The following is a 12136-nucleotide window of genomic DNA, read 5'->3' on the forward strand; positions in this document are numbered from 1 at the left end:
CTAAGGCTTTGGGTGCAGGAGAAAGTGACTACAGATCCCAAAGACTGACAATGAAAAGGCCTTGCAGGGCTGTAATTATAACTTTCTGTGCTGTGTCCTGGGGGTGGGAGTGCATAGGGCGTCTCCTGTTCCCTCATGCTAGCAACCCACTTTGCTTCCTAATCCCCACACTGGAAGTAATCAGTTGTGTGATTTCTACCCCTGGTGGCCTCTCTCCTTCTAATATGAACAGGTCTCCCATTCCCCTTAGGCTCTACCATGCACAGGCTCATTTATTCATCCATAAACATTGATCCTATGGCATAAAAGCTGTGCAGAGTGTCTTATGGTTAAATAATGATTCTTCTGACTATAAGACCTGAGCTTTGGTTTGTTTTTCCACCAGAAGTTAGATTTGGGATAATACTCAACTCTTTGACTTGCTTCCTGCACAACCAATGGAAGACATTCACAACATCATTCACAAAAGATCAGGGTGTGAGCTCTTCACAAGTCACGTGAAGATAACTGGCCTGCAAGCCGATTGAGCCCAGAACCTTAACTTCATTAGAGAGAAGAGAGGTCCGATATACGGACTCAGGGCCATAGCTGCTTTCATGACATGGAGTTGGTGAGCCTATTCTAAGAAGTACACTATAAAGATGAGTCTGTGCATATTTCTATAGTTTCCGTCAACTAACAGATTAACAGGATGGAATAATTGCCAAAATAGGTGAAACAAAGTACAGGAGCAAAAGAAGCCATGATTAAAAGAAAGAAATTCTTGTATAAAAATATTTGAAAATTTGGCCCTCAAATCATGGGTTCTTGAGGGAGGGACAGTCCATTCACCTCTGTGTTCTCAGAACCTAGGAGATAGTTTTTTGAACATTGTTTAATAAATATTATATAAAAGAATTCACAATTACTTGCCAAAAATCTGGAATAATGAATCTATGAGAAAGTACTCATTTGGAATAAAATATACTTAATATGGTAAGTCAAATTCAGAATAAAATATAAATCCATCTCATAAAATATATTATAAATGCATTAGACCAGATATTAATATAAGTACAAGTTAAGAACATAAAGGATGCGAACCAAGAGTTGGCAAGGAAGAAAGATCTACAAATGCTTTCAAGGTTGTTGAAAATGTTTACTAGCTGAATTCTTGTATAGTCTGTGACTAAAAAGGCAACACAAAAATTTACAATAAAGTGTAGGGAAGGAGAGCTTAAAACTTGGTGAAAATATTTTTTCCTCTGTCTGTTGCGAATTTCTCAATTACAAAGAGATTTTCATATTTTTACTTTTCCCATGTAATCTATAGAAACTATATGTAAGCTGGGATTTCAGAATAACAACATCTTTAAGAATTATTTTCATTGTTGTTCTCTAAACCACCCATTTCTGGATTCTTAAAATACCTCTGGCTACTAAACAGGACTATTCACAAATATTTCATTTTGGTTCATTGAACTGAATTCCTTTCTTGCTCAAGAATAAAATAGTCATTTAAGAACAATACATTGTTTTCTTACAAAATTAAGTACTAAGAAAAGTTAAAAAATTAAAAAAAAAAAAAAAAAAGAGCCAAATAAGAAAGTCCTTTGTAAGACGCTACCTGCTGCTGCAATAGGACACTTGCTCCCTCCTCTCTACATTCTGCAGTGACTCTGGGGCTCTCAGAGCCTGGGCATAAATAACCCCAAGTAGCCCCTGATGCAGCGTTCCTGTCTCCAGCCAGCCACCCCTCTGCTTGGCACTGCAGCAGCTGGAAGGTGACTGACATGCCCTCTGGCTGCCTTCTAACCCTTCCAACCACAGCCTACACGTGCATTAAGTTTAATGCCTCCACCCCAATTGCTCTCTAGAACTAGCTGGATGGAAGCTGCTACAAATCAATGAGTAGATCCATTACCTCCTTGAGCACTTAGGCCCAGGTGAGAAAGCCTGAATTTAGAAATGATAGGGTAGACTTTGAGCAACACCGTGGGAAGGAAGTGCCTTCCTAGGCTGACATACGCCCCAGAGAGCTACTGGGGATGAAGGGAGAAAGATGAGAAGAATCTCTGAAATGTTTATTTCAGAGCTCAAAATTCAACTTATTACTTGGTCACTTTGCTGTTGTTATTTTCTTTAATCTAGAACATTATCCCAATGAGGGTTAAAACCAAACACAATTTGTCATGGGAATGGAGTTGAAATAATATAATACCTAACCTGATTTCATATCAATCTTAATAGTTATTTTAAAAATATAGGTACTGGTTTTCTCATAAAAGAAACATTTTGAAAAATCTGAAAATAATCTCTGTACACATATACCTTGCGTTGTTTGTTTTCATTCATCCAATGCCATGTATCGAATACTTATGGTGGTCCCATAGCACTATACCAAGGAAAGTAGTGTGATGTAGAGACCCTTGCTATTCAAAGTGTGGCGCAGACCAAAATATGAACATTAGCAGGGAGTTTGCTAGAAATGCAGAGTCTTAGCCACATCAGACACACTGAACCTGAATTTGTATTTAACAAATTTCCCAGGTGATTTATGTGCCTATCAACATTCGTGAAGTGCCAGTGTAGAGCACTCTCCAAAACTTTTTTAAAAAATCGTGCATCCCTATCCGTTAACAAAAGTAATACTCTCCAATATGTATGTATATATTTACAAATTATGTGTGTATTACTGTAACATGTTGCATTATATATTTTGTAAAGAATGCATAAAATTAAAATTACAAGTTAAAATATGGACATTCTAGTAATTTCTTGCTGCTGCCTCAATGGATCATTTTGAGCACACACCCATTTTGCAGATGCATAGCCATGAGGACAGTGTACTGGGCTTAAGATATGAAAACTTGGGTTTGATTTCTAGTTTTACCAATTCTTAGCTTTAGTTCTTAGGAGGGTTTGGGATAATGTAGCACAACTCCAGTTGTATGGCATTCTGGGTTGCAGAAAGTAGAGATTGTAGAGAAGGTGAGCTAGCAGGAAGAGGAGTCATATCTAGGGAGAGGCTGATACTCATAAGTCCCAATAAGAGAAAGGCAGCCCAGTTCAGTTATAGGTAGGTTCACAATCTAAAGGGATTCTACTTCTTCAGGAGGTGTGAATAGTCGTGGGCAGTGCTTGAAGGCAGGTATTAACCGAGTGATTAAACAGGAAATAGAAACCTGTGAGAAGCGGCAGCAGGTACCTCATGGGAAGAATGGAAAAAGTGACATCTGGAATTGGGCAGAACTGGTTTCAGGTGCTGGCTCTACTCTTTATCTCAGAGTCTCCATTTCCTGTCAAAGCTAAAAAGAAGCTACCTTGGTCTGTAGAAAATTTTTAACATTATGTTACCCTAAAGGAACTGACCTTGACTTGAGGTCATTCTTGATAAAGAAACAGAAGAGGCAAACAATTCCAAATGAGACCAAACTGTTTTTTCCCAAATGTGATGGTTAATTTTATGTGTCAACCTGAGTGGGCCAAGGGGTGACCAGATATTTGGTCAAACATTATTCTGGGTATTTCTGTGAGGGTGTTTTTGGATGAAATTAACATTTAAATAGATAGAGTAAAACAGCTGGCCCTATCCAGTGTGGGTGGGTTTCATCTAATCAGCTGAAGGCCTGAATAGGATAAAAAGGCTGACACTCACTAAAATAAGAGACAATTCTTTCTGCCTGATTGACTTTGAACTGGGACATCCACTTTTTTATTACTTTGAACTCACACTAAAGCACTGGCTCTTTTCCTGGGTCTCAAGACTGGGGCCTTCAGACTGGAACTACACCACTGGCTCTCCTGGCTCCCCAGCTCCTGACTCACGTGTAGATCTCGGAACCTAGCCTCCATAATCACATGAGCAATTCCTTATAATAAACGTATCTATCTATCTATCTACCTACCCATCTAAAAATTACTTATATGTAATATTTATAATTAAATAAGGAGTTTTTCAACTCAGCACACAGGACCAATTCCCAGAAAAGCAGAATATAAAGGCAGCTCCTCTGTAGTTGGGATTGAGCTTCTGAGTTACAAGGTGCTGGAAACCCATTCTCATGACGTATTGGATCCCCAGTCTTCAGGTAGTGACCATGAACCCAACTGCTGTGTGGCTGCTTCACGATCAAGAGCCTGCTTTATGCTCCTGTCCCTACATCTTCTTAGAAACAGCATTAGTGGAGTAGATAAGAGTGCCCACTTTGGAACCACGCAGATGTGAGCTTGAGTGCCTATAAACATTTAGCACACGGCAACCAAGAATGAGTTGCACTTTTTCAGGGTCATAAATGATTCTGGCAGGTCTCAGTTGGATGGCCGATCAGAGGGCTGGTTCTTCCTGGCACCACACTCCTGAGGAGGCAGAGCTGGTCCAGGTTGCCAAGACACTAGGACAGGAGAAAGCCAGAGGGAGAACACTTGGTGGGACAGAGGAGGTATATGATTGAGCATTGATTTAAGAAATTGCACACCCATTAGGCCATCAAAATGCTTGGGGCATCAAGCTTCCCATGTTCCTTAGTCCCCTACACAGAATATCAGAAGACTATTTCCACAGTCCCTCAGTTAACAGAGAAAAAGTGAATGCCTTCCTGTTCTGTGGTTTTCCATGACCTTGGACAGAAGATTGGGTGGCCTTTAGTCTACTGGGTGCTCATTACATTCACCTGGGCAGAGGCTGACAATGAGGGTTTGTCACTTTAATTCTCGGAGAAGTAATATAGCACAGGTGGATTTCACCAGATTCTGGTTTCAATCAGATACACATTTGAGTTGTGACCCTACCACTTACTGGCTGTATAATCTTGAACAAAGTAATTAACCTATCTGAACCTCAGTTTTTATTCTGCACAGTGGAGATCATTATAATAACATTTAACCTTCATGGATGGTTTCCTATGTGCCAGACACAGTGTCGTTTGCTTTATGTTAATGATCTACTTTTATTCTTCTGTCAAGCCTGAGTTCCATACTATTACCACCCTCCCATTTTTATAGATTTGGAAACTGAAGCTTAGAGAACTTTAAATAGTTACTCAAGGTTACATCGACAAGGTGATGGAGTTGCGATTCTGCCTCAGTAAGAGAGTTAGTGCTGCCATGATGGAAAACTCAATTTCCTCTTGAGTAGTTTTGAGGAGGAGAATGGGGTATGGAAAAGTACTTTGTAAACAATAAAGTGCTAAGAACATGTGAATAATTCTTTAATGCAGTCTGAGACCACATGTTGCATTCTGCATCTGACCCCTGATCCTGAGTACCAAGGGGACAGTTGGGGAGAGGTCAGTGTCGGGGAGCCAGCCAGCAAAAACATGAAAGCTGACCTAGACCTTGAAGGAGAAGTAGGGTTGGTCTCGTCAGAACCACTTTTATGTAATTTACCTGTGCATAAGCTTCAAGGAGTTATGCAAATTCATTAGCAGAGAAACTCTATGTTTCTTTACAACACAAAAGACAAATTGCCAATGAGGTTCTATTAGCACAAAGAGAAACTTTTTCTATTAATGACTGGGTTGAGCAATTCTCAGAATTGGAATTGTTGATGTTCCTTAATATGACAAAGTCTCCATGTGGAAAAAGCAAATGTCAATGAGTTGATCTACATCTTGTGAAGAAAGCATGATCATTCAGTTTTAGAATAATTCAATTTCCATTTCAAAACAAGAGGAAGGAAGAAAACATGTCCTTATTCTACAGAACTGAAAAAAATACTTTAAAGAGACTAGTTTGCTTCATTAATTAATCATTCATTCATTCAAAAAGCATTTACTAAGTACCTTAAATGCACTAAGCCCTGTGGTAGCTTAGTGCTGAGTTTCTATTATTCTGGAATTCCCCAGAAGTTCCTATGAGAAGCATTGTGGGAAACAAAAATATCAGGAGAGTTAGCTTTAATTTGTCACAAGACAGGCTTCATTACCTCTTTCCAACTGATGATCTGAAAATTATATATCAAATTAAATGTTTTAGTTTGTTGGGAGAAATGCTTCCACTGTAATAAGTCTAGGACACGCCACCACTCAGTGCTCCCAAGAAGCACTGTGTGTACTCTGTGTGTAGGTCACAGCAGACTTGCTGCTATGGTGTCCTATGAATCACCACACTGACATAGGATTCTGAAATTTAAATAGCTGCTTTGAAGCAGCAGAGTTCTCTGACTTGAACTTCTAGAATAGAAGACCCATCTCTACTGGAGACTTTATTTCCAAATTGACTTCCATTTATATGGGGCAATTCAGACTTTCTTCCTTAAGCTAGCATTTTAAGTAACATTTAGTAAATCTAGGGTAGAGTAATAACAGTGCCACTTTTCTTTTACCAGTAGAAGCCACTTCATGTTCTCCAGATATTTGTTGGTAAGGCTGTTATTATTTTTATTATTTTAGCAGTCGTATGTCTTAGGTAGTATATGAAGGCAGTCATCCCTGAAGGAACGTTCTGAGCTGAATTCAGGCTGCGTGTCATGTTTTTACATCTGAAAGCATGTGCTTCAGAATATACTAAACCTAAGAGATTGTGAGCAGCAGAACAGCATGTACATCAAACTGTGATGACATTTTGGTAAGAAAAGAAAACTAAATCGTAAAATCCCCAAAGGGAATACTACATATTTTCTGTGGGTGCAAATCAATTCATAGGACAAGTATGGAAAGTTATACACCAAACTGATGATGATATTACTTTGAGATGAGAGTGGGAAAAGTCAAAGAGGGGATCTAAACAGTGATGAGAAGATAAGGAGATAGGTTCCTTCCAGCGTTCTTCTCTGTCATCCTTAGGGTGCAGCCTTCATTCTCACAACCCAATATGACTGCTAGAGGGCTAGCCATCACTTCTGAGTTCTAGGGATTAGGATGGAGGGATGGGGAAAAAAAAAAAAAGGCAACACAACACGTTTGCCAACTATCGTTTAAGGCAATTTCCCAGATTGTCATATAACATTTTCATGTACATCTTATTAACCTGAATTTAGTCAGGTGATGGATTCTACTTGCAAGGGAGGCTGAAAAATGTCATTGCTATTTCACCTGGCCATGTCCCTAGCTCAAGTGAGGGATTTTACTGCTAAGTCAAAAAGGGAGAATGGATGCTGGGGTACGCACTTCAGGTCTTTTGCCTCAGTCACCAAATGTCTTTGACTAAACCTGTAATGTTTTAATGTTTTATAAAGGGGTGAATTTATATATTATTTGTGTAACTAAAAATCATTTTTGAAATAAAAGGGGGAGGTATTTTATTTTTTGAGACACTACTCATCTGAAAATGTTTATGACACTTTCAAATTATATATAATTGACTCTTAGACTATAAATTTTGCACAGGAAGAAAATCCAGTTTCCCCTCCAAGCCCACTGTGATTAGATGGGGTGAGAGGAGTCTCAGCGACTTAAATGAGATTAGCTTTGGGATTCAGTGCTATAAATTCTTGACCTGCACCCCACTCTGATAACCTGACCAAGTAAGTTCTATTCTTCCCTGCCTTGGTTTTTTAAGTTTTAGTCAAATACACATAACACAAAATTTACCATCTTAACTGTTTATAAACTACACAGTTCAGCAGTATTAAGTATATACACACTGTAGTACAGCCCCAATTTCCAGAACTCTTTTTATCTTGCTAAACTAAATCTCTATACCTATTAAACATTTCCCAATTATTCCCTCCCTCTAGCCCTTGGCAACCACCATTATACTCTGTCTCTATGATTTTGAGAACTCTGGGGACCTCACAGTAAGTAGAATCACACAGTATTCGTCTTTTTGTGATTGGTTTATTTCATTTAGCTTATTATCCACAAAGTTCACCCATGTTGTAGCATGTGTCAGAATTTCCTTCCTTTTTAAGGCTAATATTTAATTTTATCTGTATACCACTTTTTGCTTATCCATTCATACATGAATGGACACTTGAGTTGCTTCCACTTTTTGGATAATTGAATAATGCTGCTATGAACATGGATATACAAATATATCGTTGAGACCCTGCTTCCATTTCTTTTGGGTATATACCAAGAAGTGGAACTAGTGGATCATATGGTAATCCTATTTTTAATTTTTTGAGGAACCGCCATACTGTTTCCCATAATAAATGCATCATTTTATATTCTCACCAACAGTGCACGAGGGCTCAAATTTCTCCACATCTTTGTAAACACTTGTTACCTTTTTTTTAAATAGTAGCTATTTTAATACCTTCGTAGTTTTGATTTGTATATCCCTAATGATTAGTGATGTTGGGCACCTTTTCATGTGCTTGTTGGTCATTGTTGGTCATTTGTATATCTTCTTTAGAGATATGCTTATTCAAATCCTTTGTCCATTTTTTAAAAATTATGTAAGTTTCAGGTGTACAGCATTATAATTTGACATCTGTACACACTACAAAGGGATCACCACAAGTCAGTTATCATCCACTGCCATACGGTTGACCCCTTTCACCCATTTCACCCACCCTTCAACCTCCTTCCCTTCTGATAACCATTAATAAGATTTATGTATGCATGAGTTTGCTTTTATTTTGTTTCTTCTGTGTTTTTTTTAAAGATTACCATCCATTTTATCACAATTGGCAGAACTACATTCTTTTTTTTGGCTGAGTAGTATTCCATTGTGTATATATACTACAGCTTCTTTATCCATTTATCCACTGATGGACAATTAGGTTGTTTCCATATCTTGGATATTGTAAATAATGATGCAGTGAACATAGGGATGCATATATCTTTTTGAATTAATGTTTTTGTGCTTCTCAGATAAATGCCAAGGAGTGGAATGGCTTATCATATGGGAGTTCTATTCTTAATTTTTTGAGGAATCTCCAAACTAGTTTTTTTTTTTAACATCTTTATTGGAGTATAATTATTTTACAATGGTGTGTTAGTTTCTGCTTTATAACAAAGTGAATCAGCTATACATATACATATATCCCCATATCTCCTCCCTCTTGCATCTCCCTCACACCCTCCCTATCCCACCCCTCTAGGTGGTCACAAAGTACCGAGCTGATCTCCCTGCACTATATGTGGCTGCTTCCCACTAGCTATCTATTTTACATTTGGTAGTATTTATAAGTCCATGCCACTCTCTCACTTCATCCCAGCTTACCCTTCCCCCTCCCTGTGTCCTCAAGTCCATTCTCTATGTCTGCATCTTTATTCCTGTCCTGCCCCTAAGTTCTTCATAACCTTTTTTTTTTTTTAGATTCCATATATATGTGTTAGCATACCGCATTTGTTTTTCTCTTTCTGATGTACTTCACTCTGTATGACACACTAGGTTCAGCTACTTCACTACAAATAACTCAATTTCGTTTCTTTTTATGGCTGAGTAATATTCCACTGTATATATGTGCCACATCTTCATTATCCATTCATCTGACAATGGACACTTAGGTTGTTCCATGTCCTGGCTATTCTAAATAGGCTGCAAAAAAATTGTGGTACATGACTCTTTATGAATTAAGGTTTTCTCAGGGTACATGCCCAGTAGTGGGATTGCTGGGTCATATGGTAGTTCTATTTTCAGTTTTTTAAGGAACCTCCATACTGTTCTCCATAGTGGCTGTATCAATTTACATTCCCACCAAGAGTGCAAGAGGGTTCCTTTTCTCCACACCCTCTCCAGCATTTATTGTTTGTAGATTATTTGATGATGGCCATTCTGACTAGTGTGAGGTAATACTTCATTGTAGTTTTGATTTGCATTTCTCTAATGATTAGTGATGTTGAGCATGCTTTCATGTGTTAGTTGGCAATCTGTATATCTTCTTTGGCGAAATGTCAATTTAGGTCTCTGCCCATTGTTGGATTGGGTTGTTTGTTTTTTTGATATTGAGTTGCATGAACTGCTTGTAAATTTTGGAGATTAAACCTTTGTCAGTTGCTTCATTAGCAAATATTTTCTCCCATTCTGAGGGGTGTCTTTTCGTCTTGTTTATGGTTTCCTTTGCTGTGCAAAAGCTTTGAACTTTCATTAGGTCCCATTTGTTTATTTTTGTTTTTATTTCCATTTCTCTAGGAGGTGGGTCACAAAGGATCTTGCTGTGATTTATGTCATAGAGGGTTCTACCTATGTTTTCCTCTAAGAGTTTTATAGTGTCTGGCCTTATATTTAGATCTTTAATCCATTTTGAGTTTATTTTTGTGTAGGGTGTTAGGGAGTGTTCTAATTTCATTCCTTTACATGTAGCTGTCCAGTTTTCCAAGCACTACTTATTGGAGAGGCTGTCTTTTCTGCATTGTGTATTCTTGCCTTCTTTAACAAAGATAAGGTGACCATATGTGCATGGATTTATCTATGGGCTTTCTATCCTGTTCCATTAGTCTATATGTTTTTGTGCCAATACCATCCTGTCTTGATTACTGTAGCTTTGTAATATTGTCTGAAGACCAGGAGCCTGATTCCTCCAGCTCCATTTTTCTTTCTCAAGATTGCTTTAGCTATTTGGGGTCTTTTGTGTTTCCATACAAATTGTGAGATATTTTAGTTCTAGTTCTGTGAAAAATGCCATTGGTAGTTTGATAGGGATTGCATTGAATCTGTAGATTGCTTTGGGTAGTATAGTCATTTTCACTATGTTGATTCTTCCCATCCACAAACATGGTATATCTCTCCATCTGTTTGTATCATCTTTAATTTCTTTCATCAGTGTCTTATAGTGTTCTGCATACAGGTCTTTTGTCTCCTTATGTAGGTTTATTCCTAGGTATTTTATTCTTTTTGTTGCAATGGTAAATGTGAGTGTTTCTTTCTCTTTCAGATTTTTCATCCTTAATGTATAGGAATGTCAGAGCTTTCTGTGCATTAATTTTGTATCCTGCTACTTTACCAAATTAGTTGATTAGCTCTAGTAGTTTTCTGGTAGCATCTTTAGGATTCTCTATATATAGTATCATGTCATCTGCAAACAGTGACAGCTTTACTTCTTCCTTTCTGATTTGGATTCCTTTCATTTCTTTTTCTTCTCTGACTGCTGTGGTTAAAACTTCCAAAACTATGTTGAATAATAGTGGTGAGAGTGGACAATCTTAGTGGAAATGGTTTCAGTTTTTCACCATGTTGGCTGTGGGTTTGTCATATATGGCCTTTATTATGTTGAGGTAAGTTCCCCCTATGCCTACTTTCTGGAGGGTTTTTATCATCAGTGGGTGTTGAATTTTGTTGAAAGCTTTTTCTGCATTTATTCAGATGATCATATGGTTTTTATTCTTCAGTTTGTTAAAATGGTGTGTCACATTGATTGATTTGCGTATACTGAAGAATCCTTGCATTCCTGGGATAAATCCCACTTGACGATGGTATATGATCCTTTTAATGTGCTGCTGGAATCTTTTTGCTAGTGTTTTCTTGAGTATTTTTGCGTCTATGTTCATCAGTGATATTGGTCTGTAGCTTTCTTTTTTGTGACATCTTTGGCTGGTTTTCATATCAGGGTGATGGTGGTCTCCTAAAATGAGTTTGGGAGTGTTCCTCCCTCTGCTATATTTTGGAAGGGTTTGAGCAGAAGATGCCTTAGCTCTTCTCTAAATGTTTGATAGAATTCACCTGTGAAGCCACCTGGTCCTGGGCTTTTGTTTGTTGGAAGAGTTTTAATCACAGCCTCAAGTTCAGTGCTTGTGATTGTTCTGTTTATATTTTCTATTTCTTTCTGGTTCAGTCTTGGAAGGTTGTGCTTTTCTAAGAATTTGTCCATTTCTTCCAGGTTGCCGATTTTATTGGCATATAGTTGCTTGTAGTAATCTCTCATGATCCTTTGTATTTCTGCAGTGTCAGTTGTTACTTCTCCTTTTTCACTTGTATTGATTTGAGTCTTCTCCCTTTTTTACTTGATGAGTCTGGCTAATGGTTTATCAATTTTGTTTATCTTCTCAAAGAACCAGCTTTTAGTTTTATTGATCTTTGCTATCGCTTCCTTCATTTCTTTTTCATTTATTTCTGATCTGATCTTTATGATTTCTTTCCTTCTGCTAATTCTGGAGTTTTTTGTTCTTATTTCTCTAATTGCTTTAGGTGTAAGGTTAGGTTGTTTATTTGAGATGTTTCTTGTTTCTGGAGCTAGGATTGTATTGCTATAAACTTCCCTCTTAGAACTGCTTTTGCTGCATCCCATAGGTTTTGGGTGGTCATGGTTTCATTGTCATCTGTTTCTAGG

This window comes from Phocoena sinus, chromosome 4, assembly GCF_008692025.1.
Source record: "Phocoena sinus isolate mPhoSin1 chromosome 4, mPhoSin1.pri, whole genome shotgun sequence".
Classification (NCBI taxonomy): Eukaryota; Metazoa; Chordata; class Mammalia; order Artiodactyla; family Phocoenidae; genus Phocoena; species Phocoena sinus.